The sequence below is a fragment of the Microcaecilia unicolor genome, chromosome 4 (assembly GCF_901765095.1).
Source record: "Microcaecilia unicolor chromosome 4, aMicUni1.1, whole genome shotgun sequence".
NCBI lineage: Eukaryota > Metazoa > Chordata > Amphibia > Gymnophiona > Siphonopidae > Microcaecilia > Microcaecilia unicolor.
In genome coordinates, this window is record NC_044034.1 from 301,729,034 (window position 1) to 301,744,397 (window position 15,364).

The following is a 15,364-nucleotide window of genomic DNA, read 5'->3' on the forward strand; positions in this document are numbered from 1 at the left end:
CGCTCTCTACATGTAGTCATCAGGAGAATGAGATTCAAACGAACAAGCCGCCAGGAGGAAAACAGTCAGCAGTCCTGACTGTAGCAGTTTTGATATAAGACATGACACACTGCTTTTATTCTTCTTTTTTGATATTTCTTATTTGACCAGTTTCCTCTGGTATTTTTGGATTGGGTTCTCCACTAATGGGGTCTAATTTAGTAGATTATTTTTACTTCTGATAGTAATTTTTCAGTTTTCAAGATTTTTTTGATGTATCATTCCAAAATTATAGATTAAAAAAAGGTCTTCCCCTGCCCCCCTGAGCTACACAACACCCTCACAGTGTGCCAGTAGGGCCCTTTTCAACTTTTCTCTTTAATCAGTCACTGTTGTTAGTTCCAGTGAAGTTCTCCTTCTCTCTGGAAGCCCTCTCACAGCACCTCTTCTGCAATGAGAACCTAGCTTTGATTTATTTATTTGATATTTGTATTCCACATTATCTGAATTCAGTTATTCAGTTCTATGTGGCTTCCATGAGTAATAAACAGTACAAAGTAGTGAAATAATACATACTAGGTAAAACTTTAGAATTAAAAAAACATTGTTGAAAGGTAGTAACAAGGGGAATAAACTTTGGTTATTTACTTATGAGCCTGTAGAGGTTGGGCAATGTAATGCCAATTTTTTAAAAAGGGTTCTAGAGGTGATCCCAGAAATTATAGACCGGTGAGACTGATGTTGGTGCCGGTTAAAATGGTAGAGACTATTATAAAGAACAAAATTACAGAGCATATACAAAACATGGATTAATAACACAAAGCCAATATGGATTTAGTGAAGGGATCTTGCCTCACCAATCTACTGTATTTTTTGAAGAGGTGAACAAACATGTGGGTAAAGGTGAGCCGGTTGATATTTGACAAACTACCTCAAGAAAGACTCCATTGGAAATTGGAAAGTCATGGGATAGGAGGTAGTGTTCTATCGTGGATTAAAAATTGGTTAACAGATAGAAAATAGAGAGTAGGGGTAAACAGTAAGTTTTCCCAATGGAAAAGGGTAGACAGTGGGGTCCCGCAGGGGTCTGTACTAGGACTGCTACTTTTTAACTTATTTATAAATGATCTAGAGATGGGAATACTAGTGAGGTAATTAAATTTGCTGACAACACAAAGTTATTCAAAGTTGTTAAATTACAAAAGGATTATGAAAAATTGCAAGATGACCTTACGAGACTGCAAAACTGGGCATCCAAATGCCAGTTGAAGTTTAATGTGAGCAAGTGCAAAGTGATGCATGTGGGAAAGAGGAACCTGAACTATAGCTACGTGATGCAAGGCTCCCCATTAGGAGTCACTGAACAGGAAAAGGATCTAGGTGCCATTGTTGATGATCCGTTGAAACCCTCCGCTCAGTGTGTAGTGGCAGCTAAGAAAGCAAATAGAATGTTAGGTATTATTAGGAAAGGAATGGAAAACAAAAATGAGAATGCTATAATGCCTTTATGTCGCTTAATGGTGCAACTGCACCTTGAGTATAGTGTGCAATTCTGGTCACCGCATCTCAAAAAAGATGTAGCTGAATTAGAACAGACAAAAATGATAAAGAGGATGGAATGATTTCCCTATGAGGAAAGGCTAAAGTGGCTAGGGCTCTTCAGCTTGGAGAAAAGATGGCTGAATGAAGCTATGATAAAGGTCTATATAATAATGAGTGGAGTGGAACGGGTAGTCATGATTCACTTGTTTACTCTTTCCAAAATTACTAGGACTAGGGGGCATGCAATGAAGCTGCAAAGTAGTAATTTTAAAATAAATCAGAGAAAATATTAATTCACTCAACGTGTAATTAAACTCTGGAATTCGTTGCCAAAGAATGTTGTAAAAGCAGTTAGCATAGCGGGGTTTTAAAAAGGTATGGATAACTTCCTAAAAGATGTCCATAAACCGATATTAACATGGCCTTGGGGAAAATCCACTGCTTATTTCTAGGATACGCAGCATAAAATGTATTGTACTGTTTTGGGATCTTGCCAGGCACTTGTGACCTGAGTTGCCACTGTTGGAAACAGGATACTGGGCTTCATGGACCTTCGTTTATGGCAACGTTTATGCTCTTATGATGATTCACACTGTTATTCATGGGCACTGGATCCTTTTGGGTATGATGCATGGATCCAGGTCTTTTTTGCCTCAACATTTACAGATGTTGGTGTAGTGAGCAGCTCTTCGATGAGGCCATGCTATGAGGATGTAGCAGTGAAAGATGGACTAACTATCAGGACCCAGTCACCAGGCTCTAGCAGATGAGAAAGTTTTTATGAAATGTCATCTGCGTCTCCTTCATATGTGCTGAAATGGAACTGAGGCAATGGGTTTGTTCAATACAGTAAGTGATCAATGTAGGGGATCTATGTTTAAGTCTGCTGCAGGAGTTGCTGCAGTTGGTATAGGACCTTGAATGATTTCCATAATCATTTCTCAGAATTTGGAGCAGAGATATGTAGTTCTACAACCTCTTGTAGAATGTATGCCAAAACTGCATCCATCGAGATTGCCTGAGGAAGGGACCATAATGTGGTCTCTTTGATGGATGCATCCACTTGAGCATTGCTACGAGAATTAGGGTCTGAAGCATTAGTGTGTGCATCACATTTAATAGCAATAGAGAAAGGCAACAAGACAGCATCTAGCAGTTTGGAAATTAGTTGGGAGTACTTAATCGTTGTACCACAGGAAGCCGAAGTCATGAGCTATACTCCATGCTTCTCCGAGGACAAACAGGCTGCTTGTTCTCACATGTGGGTCAATTTATTTATTTTATTTATTTGCATTTGTATCCCACATTTTCCCACCTATTTGCGGGCTCAGTGTGGCTTACAATACATTATGAGTGATGGTAATACAATTAGTTGCAGTAAGATTATGGGTTACATTGTGAAGAGTTATGAGAAGACAGAGTAAATTCAGGATGTCATATGGGGATAGAACAGTGGAAAGTAACGGTAGGGGAATTGAGAGGGGGAAAGACAATATCAAGGGAATATAAAGGTCTAACAATTTTATCTGTGGATAGAGTTTTAAGAGTGGTGATGATGCGGGGGAAGAGAGTTCAGAAGATATTGTATTGATGCGTATCTGTAATTGGGTATAGACTTCATGTGTTTTGATCCTTGCAGTAGATTTTCTCAAATAGATAAGTCTTCAGTAGTTTGCGGAAGTCAGTCAGCTCGTAGATCGTTTTCAGGTTGCGTGGCAGTGCATTCCAGAATTGTGTGCTCATGTAAGCGAAGGTTGATCCATGCAGTGCTTTGTATTTTATGCTTTTGCATTTAGGGAAATGGAGACTGAGGAAGGTTCGGGACGATCTTTTGGCGTTTCTGGGTGGCAGGTCTATTAAATCTGACATGTATGCAGGGGCTTCACCATGAATGATTTTGTGGACTAAGGTGCATACTTTGAAAGTGATATGTTCCTTGAGTGGTAGCCAGTGTAGTTTCTCTCGTAAGGGTTTTGCACTTTCGTATTTTGGTTTTCCGAAGATGAGTCTGGCTGCTGTATTCTGGGCTGTTTGTAGTTTCCTCAGTATTTGTTCTTTGCATCCTGCGTATAATGAGTTGCAATAATCCAGGTGACTGAGTACGAGTGATTGTACTAGACTGCGGAAGACAGATCTTGGAAAGAATGGTCTTATTCTTTTCAGTTTCCACATGGAGTAGAACATTTTTTTGGTTGTGTTGTTTGCATGAGTCTCGAGTGTTAGGTTGCGGTCAATAGTGACTCCAAGGATTTTTAAAGTTTCTGAGATTGGCAGATTTAGTTTAGGTGTGTTGATGGTGGTAAATTTATTCGTGTTGTATTGGGAGGTAAGTATGAGGCATTGAGTTTTTTCTGCGTTCAGTTTCAGTCGGAATGCAGGTGTTCATGATGTGTAGACTTTGGTTGATTTCGTTAGAGATTTCATTTATGTCTTTTTTGAATGGAATATATATCGTTACATCATCGGCATATATGTACGGGTTAAGGTTATGGTTTGATTGAAGTTTTGCCAGGGGGGGTCATCATTAGGTTGAAAATAGTTGGTGAGAGAGGGGATCCTTGCGGTACTCCACAGTCAGGTGTCCATGTAGCAGACGTAGTTGAGTTTGATGTGACTTGATATGAGCGTAAGGTTAAGAACCCCTTGAACCAGTTTAGGACATTGCCTCCGATGCCAAAATATTTGAGAATGTGTAATAGGATTCCGTGGTCTACCATATCAAAAGCACTTGACATGTCAAATTGTAAGAGGAGTATATTGGTGCCGGTTGCAATCATTTGTTTGAATTTGGTCATTAGGGTAATTAATACTGTTTCTGTGCTGTGATTTGACCGGAATCCTGATTGGGAATCATGTAGTATGGAGAACTTGGTGAGGTAGTTTGTGAGTTGTTTGGTAACCATCCCTTCGGTTATTTTGCTTATTAGTGGTATAGATGTTACTGGTCTGTAGTTAGTTATTTCGCTTGTGTTTTTCTTTGTGTCCTTGGGTATTGGGGTGAGTAAAATGTTTCCTTTTTCTTTTGGAAAAATTCCGTTTTGTAGCATGAAATTCATGTGGTTAGTTAGGTCTATTATGAATTGTTGAGGGGCTAATTTCATGAGGTTGTTTGGGCAGATATCTAGTTTGCATTGGGATTTGGTGAATCTTTTGAGCGTTTTAGAGATGAGGTCCTCTGATAGTAATTCGAATTCGGTCCAGATCCTGTCTGCTGGGTATATTCCGTCTTCTGGGTCTAGACAGTTTAGGAGTGTTGCGTATTCAGTAGGGCTGGTGGGTATTTTAAGTCGTAGTTGTATGATTTTTTCCTTGAAGTGTTTCGCGAGGTCGTCGACCCCTGGTGTATTTTTGCTGTTGTTTGTGACTGGTGTGGTGTCTAGCAATTTGTTTGCAAGGTAGAAGAGTTTGTGTGTGTCTTTGTAGTTTGGTCCAATCATTGTTTTATAGTGTAGTCTTTTAGTCTGTTTAATGGTATATTTGTATTTCCTCCGGAGTGATTTCCAGGCATTCAATGTGTGTTCGTCTTTCTTTTTATTCCATGTGCGTTCTAGTTTTCTGACTTGTGTTTTGAGTTTTTTCAGCTCTTCCGCATCTGCGTCGGCCCGAGAACCGGCCATTTTGCAAGCAAAATATTTAAAAAATCTTGCCAGAGTCTTCTGGTGCGCGTGCACCGCACATGCGCGGATCAACTTCCTGCCCGTCGTGTGAATGTTCCCGCTCAGTTATTTTTTCTCCGTGGTGAGGTGCGGTTGAGTTTTTCCCCGCTACTTGCAGGCCCGGGACTCGTGCTGAGAGCAGTGAGGCATCGAGTGGGTCTCTACCTATCTCGAGGCCTCGTCGAGAGGATTACTCTCCCTTTATTCAGGAGATGCCGATGCGTCGGTCTAGCAGCCCGATACCTATTCCCAAGCCTCAACAGATTGTGCCACCGGCTCCTATACCGACCCCGCAGCCTTCTCCGACGGCGGATCTCGACGAGCGCATCAGGGCCCTGCTTCCAGAGCTTCTGGAAGGGTTACTGCGCCAGTCTGCTTCGGTGTCGGGAGTGCTTGCGCCTTCCGTACCGTCTGCTACAGCGGTATCTGGCCCTTTGCCTGTGGTGAGGTCCCCGACCTTGGTGCCGCCTGCGGCATTGGTGTCGGCTGCCACCCAGGTCGACTCTCCTTCAACGTCGGTGGAAGAAGCTTCACCGGAGTCCAGATGGGCGTCGACTTCTGGGCACCGCAATCGAGGATGTCATTCCTCGGCGTCGAGGCATGCTCAGTTTCGTACTGCTCTCAGAGATGTCTTGTCCGATACTGAAGATGAGCGTTCGTGGCAGGAAGAGGAGGATCACAGGTACTTTTCATTTGATGAGTCCTATGGGATTCCTTCTGAACCTTCCCCTCCACCAGAAAGGAGATTGTCTCCACCGGAGAGTCTATCCTTTACCTCCTTTGTCCAGGAAATGGCTGCAGCTATTCCCTTCCCTAAGGAGGTTGAGGATGAGCCCAGGGCTGAAATGCTCGAGGTCCTAGATTATCCTTCTCCACCTAGAGAGGCTGCAACGGCTCCTTTGCATAATGTACTCAAGGAAGTCCTTATGCGAAACTGGTCGTTACCTCTGTCTAACCCTGTGATCCCAAAAAGAACTGAATCCCGATATCCATGGTGGTGGACTCCGCTCTCAAAGGAGCCAAGAGTACTAGGGACTATGCCTCGGTACCCCCAGGCAGAGAATCTAGAACCTTGGATTCTTTTGGGAGCAAGGCGCATCAGACCGCTATGCTCGCTGCCAAACTCCACATACCAGCTCTTCACGAGCATCCACTTGCGGAACTCGGTGAGGTAACTGTCTAGCTTGGTTGATGCGCTCCCTCCGGAGCAGGCTGAGCCTTTTCACCAGGTTGTCAGGCAGCAGAAGGCGTGTCAAAAATTCCTGGCCAGGGGTACATTCAACACTTTTGATGTAGCATCCAGGATCGCTGCCCATGGTATAGTGTTGTTCAGACTCTCATAGCTGCGTGTCTCTGACCTGGATCATTTGGTCCAGCAGCAGATGGCGGATGTTCCTTGCTGGGGGGGATAACCTTTTTGGTGAGAAAGTAGAGGATCTGGTTGACCAGCTCAAAAAGCATAATGATGCTATGGATTCTCTCTCCCACCGGGCGTCTTCTGCTACTACCTCCTCATCTAGGAGGTTTTTTTGAGGGAAGAGGAGTGCTCCCTATTCCTATGCTAGGCTTAGGTACACTCCTGCTTCTCGGCAGCCTGTCCAGGCTCAGTCCCAGCACGCTTGTTCTCGTCAACAGCGTGCGCTTAAGGCCTCTGCGGCTCCCCAGCAAAAGCAAGGGATGGGCTTTTGACTGGCTCCAGTTCAGCATAGCCTCAGAAAAAGTGTCCGTGCCGGATGACTTGCCGGTCGGGGGAGGTTGATATTTTTTCGCCAAAGGTGGCCTCTCATAACCTTCGATCGGTGGGTTCTTCAAATAGTCCGGTCAGGGTACACCCTCAATCAGGAATCCAAACCTCCAAATTGTCCACCGGGAGCTCATTCTTACAGTTCCCAGCACAAACAGGTACTTGTAGAGGAACTCTGCGCCCTACTACAGCCCAAGCGGTCCAACCCGTTCCACCAGGGGAAGAAGGGCTGGGATTCTATTCCAGGTACTTCCTTGTGCAAAAGAAAATAGGGGGGATGCGTCCCATCCTAGACTTAAGGGGCTGAACAAATTTCTAGTCCGAGAAAAATTCAGGATGGTTTCCCTGGGCACCCTTCTTCCCATGATTCAGGAAAACAATTGGCTATGCTCTCTGGACTTACAGGATGCTTACACCCACATCTCAATACTTTCAGCTCACAGGAAGTATCTTCGATTTCGGCTAGGAGCACAGCACTTTCAGTACCGTGTACTGTCTTTTGGCCTGGCGTCTGCGCCCAGAGTGTTTACCAAATGCCTAGATTTAGTCGCAGCATCGCTAAGCAGACTGGGAGTGCATGTGTTTCCTTATCTTGACGATTGGCTGGTGAAGAGCACCTCGAAGGAGGGTGCTCTGGAGTCCATGCGAATGACTATTCGGGTGCTAGAGCTACTGGCCTTCGTCATAAATTATCCCAAGACCCATCTCTCCCCAGTCCAAAAATTGGAATTCATTGGAGCCCTGTTGAACACTCAGACAGCTCGAGCTTATCTTCCCAAGGCAAGGGTGGACAACCTTCTGTCCCTGGTGTCCATGGTTCGAGTGTCTCAGCAGGTCACGGCTCGGCAGATGTTGAGACTTCTGGGGCACATGGCCTCCATAGTTCATGTAACGCGCATGGCATGGCTACATATGAAATCAGCTCAATGGACCCTAGCTTCCCAGTGGTTTCAAGCTGCGGGGGATCTAGAAGATGTAGTCCAACTGTCCACCAGCTTTCGGAATTCTCTTCAGTGGTGGACGATTCGATTCAATTTGACCTTGGGGCGACCATTCCAAGTTCCTCAGCCAGAGAAAGTGCTGATGGCAGATGCATCTCTATTGGGGTGGGGAGCTCATTTAGATGGGCTCCACACTCAGGGAGCTTGGTCCTTTCAGGAAAAAGGTCTGCAGATCAACCTCCTGGAATTAAGAGTGATCTGGAACGCGCTAAAGGCTTTCAGAGATCGGCTGTCCAACCAAGAAATATTAATTCATACAGACAATCAGGTTGCCATATACTACACCAACAAGCAGGGGGGCACCGGATCTTGCCCTCTGTGTCTGGAAGCCGTCCAGATGTGGCTTTGGGCACGCCGTTACGGCATGTTTCTCTAAGCCACTTATCTGGCAGGTGTAAACAACAGTCTGGCTGACAGACTGAGCAGGATAATGCAACCTCATGAGTGATCACTGAATATGGGCGTAATCTGCAAGATCTTCCGAGCATGGGGCACCTCCTCAGCGGATCTTTTTGCCACTCAGATCAATCACAAGGTCCCTCAGTTCTGTTCCAGGCTTCAGGCCCACAACAGACTAGCATCAGATGCCTTTCTCCTACATTGGGGGACAGGCCTTCTATATGCATATCCTCCCATACCTCTAGTAGGGAAGACTTTACTGAAACTCAAGCGAGACTGCGGAACCATGATCCTCGTTGCACCCTTCTGGCCGCGTCAGGTTTGGTTCCCTCTTCTTCTGGAGTTGTCCTCCGAAGAACCGTGGAGATTGGACTGTTTTCCAACCCTCATCACTCAGAATGAGGGGTCACTTCTACATCCCAACCTCCAGTCTCCTGCTTGAATACCTTCTACATTTGCCAGAGTCTGGTCTCAAGACCAACTCCGTAAGAGTTCACCTTAGTGTGATTAGTGCTTAGTGATTAGTGCTTATCATCGCCATGTAGAGGGTAGGCCTATCTCTGGGCAGCCTTTAGTAGTTCGCTTCATGAGAGGTTTGCTTTCGTCAAAGCCCCCTGTCAAAACTCCACCAGTGTCATGGGATCTCAACGTCATTTTCACCCAGCTGATGAAAGCTCCTTTTGAGCCACTGAATTCCTGCCATCTGAAGTACTTGACCTGGAAGGTCGCTTTCTTGGTGGCTGTTACTTCAGCTCATAGAGTCAGTGAGCTTCAGGCCTTGGTAGTACATGCACCCTAAGTTCCTGCCGAAGGTAGTGTCGAAGTTCCATCTGAACCAGTCAATAGGCTTGTCAACATTCTTTCCTCGTCCTCATACCCGCCCTTGCAAAAGCAGTTTGCACACCTTGGACTGCAAGAGAGCATTGGCCTTTTACGTGGAGCGGACAAAGCCCATTAGACAGTCCACCCAGTTGTTTGTTTCTTTTGATCCAAACAGAAGGGGAGTCACCATCGGAAAACGCACTATCTCAAATTGGCTAGCATTTCCTTCGCTTATGCCCAAGCTGGGCTGACTCTAGAGGGCATGTCACGGCTCATAATGTTAGAGCCATGGCTGTGTCAGTGGCTCACTTAAAGTCAGCCTCTATTGAAGAGATTTGCAAGGCTTCATCGTGGTCTTCAGTCCACACATTCACATCTCACTACTGCCTTCAGCAGGATACCCGACACAACAGTCAGTTTGAGCAGTCGGTGCTGCAGAATCTGTTCAGGGTTTAGAATCCAACTCCATCCCCCTAGACCCATTTTTGTTCTGTTCCAGGCTGCACTCTGTTAGTTGTTTATGGTTTCAGGTCAATCTATGTTATGTCCTCGCCGTTGCTAGGCCCAATTGACCAATGTTTGTTGTTTTGAGTGAGCCTGGTTGCTAGGGATACCCCAATTGTGAGAATAAGCAGCCTGCTTATCCTCGGATAAAGTGAAGATACGTACCTGTAGCAGGTATTCTCTGAGGACAGCAGGCTAATTGTTCACACAAACCTGCCCACCTCCCCTTTGGAGTTGGTGTTGTTTATTATTTGCTTTTTGATTTAACTGAGCGGGAACACTCACGCGACGGGCGGGAAGCTGATCCGCGCATGCACGGTGTGCGCTGCATGCGTGCCAGAAGACTCTGGCAAGATTTTTTAATATTTTGCTTGCAAAATGGCCAGTTCCCAAGCCGACGCAGACATCTACCCACATGTGAGAACAATCAGCCTGCTGTCTTCGAATACCTGCTACAGGTATGTATCTTCACTATACCTAGAATTGTATAGATATTAGTCATTTTATTAGTAGAAAATAGCTTTAGTTAGTTATATTTGAGCTGAATAATGAGCAGGCAAATTGGAGGAATCTGGAACATCTATACAGATGACAGCATGTTCAGAAATGTGAATTCTGTCTTCCTTTAAGGATGAGCCACCAACAAATAATTAGATCTGCTTGAAATTTGGTGGCCAGATATGTAAGAGGAAACAGCACTGCAAGCCATCAACAGTGAAGGAGAGGCATAATGGTAAGAGCAGCAGACTGACAACCAGTGTTCAAATCCTGCTGCTGCTCCTTGTGGCCTTAGGAAAGTCATTTAACCATCCATTGCTTCCAGTACAAAATAAAAGTGTAAGCCCTTGGGGCAGGGAGACTCCAAGGCATTGATAAAGCAACAATAACACTGCCTGAATGGCCCCCAAGGTAGTATTATGAAAAATGTTTCGTTATATAGTAGAGTCTCAATTATTTATTGTAAACAGGACCAACCCATTATCAGATAACCAAATAGTTGTGTAATCTGAGACTCTACTGTACACTACATCTCTCCCTCCCCCCCAACTAAGTGCAGCCTCCTACTTTGAAAAGGGTTATTGTAGTCTAGAGTGACTAGTTTCTCCCTCATCTACTGTGCACCCATGTGGGGACACTGGGTGGATGCAGCAACAGAGATAGAAGCAGCCTCCTCTTTCCCTCCTTTCGCCAAAAGATGTATGAGAAGAGACTGGAAGACCTGAATATGTATACCCTAGAAGAAAGGAGAGACAGAGGAGATATGATACAGATGTTTAAATACGTGAAAGATATTAATATAGAAACAAATGTTTCTCCGAGGACAAGCAGGCTGCTTGTTCTCCCACTTGGGTCGACGGTGACCCAGGAACCGGAAATTTTCCCTCAGCAAAATTTTAAAAAGTTTGCTAGAGCCTTCTAGCGTGCGAATCACGCATGCATGGCCGTCTTCCCGCTCGTCGCGTGTTCCCGCTCAGTTTCTGCTCTTTCCGCGACAGAGTGGCTGTGTTTTGTGGTCTCTCTCTCAGGCCCAGGAGAAGAGTCTTGCCGTCTGAACCCCCCGGGGTTTTCTTTTCTTTTTCTTTTTTGTTCTTAACCAATTAAAAAAAAAAGATAAAAGAAGTTCCCTATATTTCTTTGTTTCTCTTTGCCCTTAAGTTTCCTTTCGGTTTTGTCGCGGTCTTTTTAACCGCACGTACGATTTTTCCCCTTTTTTTGTGCTCCTCTTTTAGGCACAATCACGGACTTTGACTTTGCCGCCGCTATTTTTCCGTCGATGTCATCAAGGACTCCCAGCGACTTGAAGTGTACTCGGTGCAGCCAGTCTATCTTGACTATCCTTCACCACTGACTATCCTTCACCACCTAAGGAGTCATCCACGGTTCCTTTGCATAATGTGCTCAAAGAGACACTTATGCAGAACTGGATGAAACCATTAACTATTCCCACCATTCTCAAGAAGGTTGAGTCCCAATATAGGATTCATGGAGAAGCTGACTTGTTGAAGTCGCAGTTAACTCACGACTCTATGGTTGTGGATTCCGCTCTCAAGAGAGCCAGGAGTTCTAGAGACTTTGCCTCGGTGCCCCTGGGAAGAGAATCTAGAACCCTGGACTCTTTTGGGAGAAAGGTGTATCAGGCCTCTATGCTCGTGGCCAAAATTCAATCCTACCAGCTCTACATGAGCATTCACTTGAGGAACACGGTGAAGCAACTGGCGAGCTTGGTTGATAAGCTCCCTCCGGAGCAGTCCAGGCCTTTTCAGGAGGTGGTCAGGCAGCAGAAGGCGTGTCGTAAATTCCTGTCCAGGGATGCTTACGATTCTTTTGATGTTGCATCCAGAACCGTTGCCCAAGGTATAGTGATGCGCAGACTCTCATGGCTACATGCCTCTGACCTGGACAATAGGGTCCAGCAGTGGATTGCTGGGGGGATAATATTTTTGGTGAGAAAGTAGAGCAAGTGGTTGATCAGATCACGCAGCGGGAAACTGCTATGCACAATCTCTCCCGCTGGGCGCCTTCTGCTTCTACCTCATCAGGTAGACGTTTTTTCCAGGGAAGGAAGAGTGCTCCCTACGCTTTTAATAAGCATAGGTACACTCCCCCTTTTCAACAGTCTTCTCAGGCTCATCCCCAGCGGGCTCGTTCTCATCAACAGCGTGCGCCAGGGCAGGCCCCTGTAGCTCCCCAGCAAAAGCAAGGGACGGGCTTTTGACTGGCTCCAGCAGAGCAGAGCCGCAATAAAAGTGTCCATGCCGGACGACTTGCCAGTCAGAGGGAGGTTAAAATTTTTTCACTAATGGTGGTCTCTCATAACCTCTGACCAGTGGGTTCTTCAAATAGTCTGGTTAGGATACTCTCTCAATTTGAAATCCAGACCTCCAAATAGCCCACCAGGAGCTCAATCCTTCAGCTTCCAGCACAGGCAAGTACTTGCAGATGAACTGTCCGCCCTTCTCAAGGCCAATGCGGTCGAACCCGTTCCACTAGGGCAAAAAAGGCTGGGATTCTATTTCAGGTACTTCCTTGTGCAAAAGAAAACAGGGGGGAAGCGTCTCATCCTAGACCTAAGGGCCCTGAACAAATTCCTAGTCTGAGAAAAGTTCAGGATGGTTTCCCTGGGCAGCCTTCTTCCCATGATTCAGGAAAACGATTGGCTATGCTCTCTGGATTTAAAGGATGCTTACACACACATCTCGATACTTCCAGCTCACAGGAAGTATCTTTGATTTTGGCTGGGAACACAGCATTTTCAGTACTTTGTACTGCCTTTTGGCCTGGCGTCTGCGCCCAGAGTCTTCACAAAGTGCCTGGCAGTAGTTGCAGCATCTCTATGCAGACTGGGAGTGCATGTGTTCCCTTATCTTGACGATTAGCTGGTGAAGAACACCTCAGAGGCAGGAGCTTAACAGTCCATGCAGAGGACTATTCAACTGCTGGAGCTACTCGGGTTTGTTATAAATTACCCCAAGTCCCATCTCTTCCCTGTCCAGAATCTGGAACTTATAGGAGCTCTGTTGGACTCACAGACAGCTCGTGCCTATCTTCCAGAGGCAAGAGCAGACAATCTTCTGTCTCTAGTTTCCATGGCCAGAGCGTCTCAACGGATCACAGCTCGGCAGATGTTGAGAATTCTAGGCCATATGGCCTCCATAGTTCATGTGACTCCCATGGTGCGTCTTTACATGAGATCAGCTCAATGGACTTTAGCTTCCCAGTGGTATCAAGCTGCGGGGAGTCTAGAGGATGTAATCCATCTGTCCATCGATTTTCACAATTCCCTTCAGTGCTTTCCAACCCTCATCACTCAGAACGAGGGGGCACTTCTACGTCCCAACCTCCAGTCTCTGGCTCTCACGGCCTGGATGTTGAAAGCGTAGAATTCGCTTCCTTGGGTCTTTCTGAGGGTGTCTCCTGAGTTTTGCTTGCTTCCAGGAAAGATTCCACGAAGCGGTGTTACTTTTTCAAATGGAGGAGGTTTGCTGTCTGGTGTGACAGCTAGGCCCTAGATCCTTACTCTTGTCCTACAAAGACCCTGCTTGAATACCTTCTACACTTGTCAGAGTCTGGTCTCAAGACCAACTCCATAAGGGTTCACCTTAGTGCAATTAGTACTTATCATCAACAGGTAGAAGGTAAGCCTGTCTCTGGACAGCCTTTAGTTGTTCGCTTCATGAGAGGTTTGCTTTTGTCAAAGCCCCCTGTCAAACCTCCACCAGTGTCATGGGATCTCAACGTCGTTCTCACCCAGCTGATGAAAGCTCCTTTTGAGCCACTGAATTCCTGCCATCTGAAGTACTTGACCTGGAAGGTCGTTTTCTTGGTGGCTGTTACTTCAGCTCATAGGGTCAGTGAGCTTCAAGCCTTGGTAGTGCATGCACCCTATCTCATCATAACCGAGTAGTCCTCCGCACGCACCTAAGTTTTTGCCGAAGGTGGTGGAGTTCAATCTGAACCAGTCAATTGTCTTTCCAACATTTTTCCCCATCCTCATTCCAGCCCTGCTCAACGTCAGTTGCACACCTTGGACTGCAAGAGAGCATTGGCCTTTTACATGGAGCGGACAAGCCTCTTCAGACAGTCCGCCCAAATGTTTGTTTCTTTTGATCCCAACAGAAGGGGAGTCGCTGTAGGGAAACGCACCATTTCCAATTCGCTAGCAGATTGCATTTCCTTCACTTTTGCCCAAGCTGGGCTGACTCTAGAGGGTCATGTCACGGTTTATAGTGTTAGAGCCATGGCTACGTCGGTGGCTCACTTGAAGTCAGCCACTATAGAAAAGATTTGCAAGGCTGCGATGTGGTCTTCAATCCACACATTCACATCTCACTACTGCCTTCAGCAAGATACCCAATGTGACAGTCGGTTTGGGCAGTCGGTGCTACAGAATCTGTTTGTGGCTTAGAATCCAACTTCACCCCCCTAGGCCCATTTTTATTCTGGTTTTGTTCTGGTTTTAAGTCAATCTTTGTTACATCCTCACCGTTTCAGGGCCCAATTGACCAATGTTCATTGTTTTGATTGCGTCTGGATGCTAGGGATACCCCAAGTGTGAGAACAAGCAGCCTGCTTGTCCTCGGAGAAAGTGAAGGATACATACCTGTAGCAGGTGTTCTCTGAGGACAGCAGGTTGATTGTTCTCACAAACCCGCCCACCTCCCCTTTGGAGTTTTTGTTGTTGCTTTTTATTTATTTATTTATTGCATTTGTATCCCACATTATCCCACCTATTTGCAGGCTCAATGTGGCTTACATAGTTTTGTTAACATTGTCATTACAGGGTGACAGATACAGTTAATATTGTGCAGAGGTTAAATAAGGGTAGAAAGAGGAAGGAAAGGAATGATTAAGGTAGTTATAGTAGGTGTGCTATCTTAACTGAGTGGGTTGTCGGGTGGATTAGTGTGACTATTAGTTCTCATTGTATGCCTTGTTGAAGAGATATGTCTTCAGAGATTTGCGAAAGATAGTTGTTTCGTCAATTGTTCTCAGGTCTGTAGGCAAGGCATTCCATAATTGCATGCCCATGTACGAGAATGTAGTAGCATGCATCTGCTTGTATTTTAGTCCTTTACAACTGGGGAAGTGCAGGTCGAGAAATTTGTGGGATGATCTTGATTTAACTGAGCGGAACGCTCACGTGACAAGCGGGAAGATGGCTCTAGCAAACTTTTTAAAATTTTGCTGAGGGAAAATTTCCAGTTCCTGGGCCGCCG

General features: G+C 45.6%; 1 protein-coding gene across 1 annotated transcript in view; it reads left to right on the plus strand.

Annotated features, from left to right (window-relative positions):
* The window catches only part of LOC115469709 (disintegrin and metalloproteinase domain-containing protein 9-like), a 188,198-nt gene that overhangs the window by 43,151 nt on the left and 129,683 nt on the right, over positions 1-15,364 (plus strand). The window lies entirely within an intron of this gene.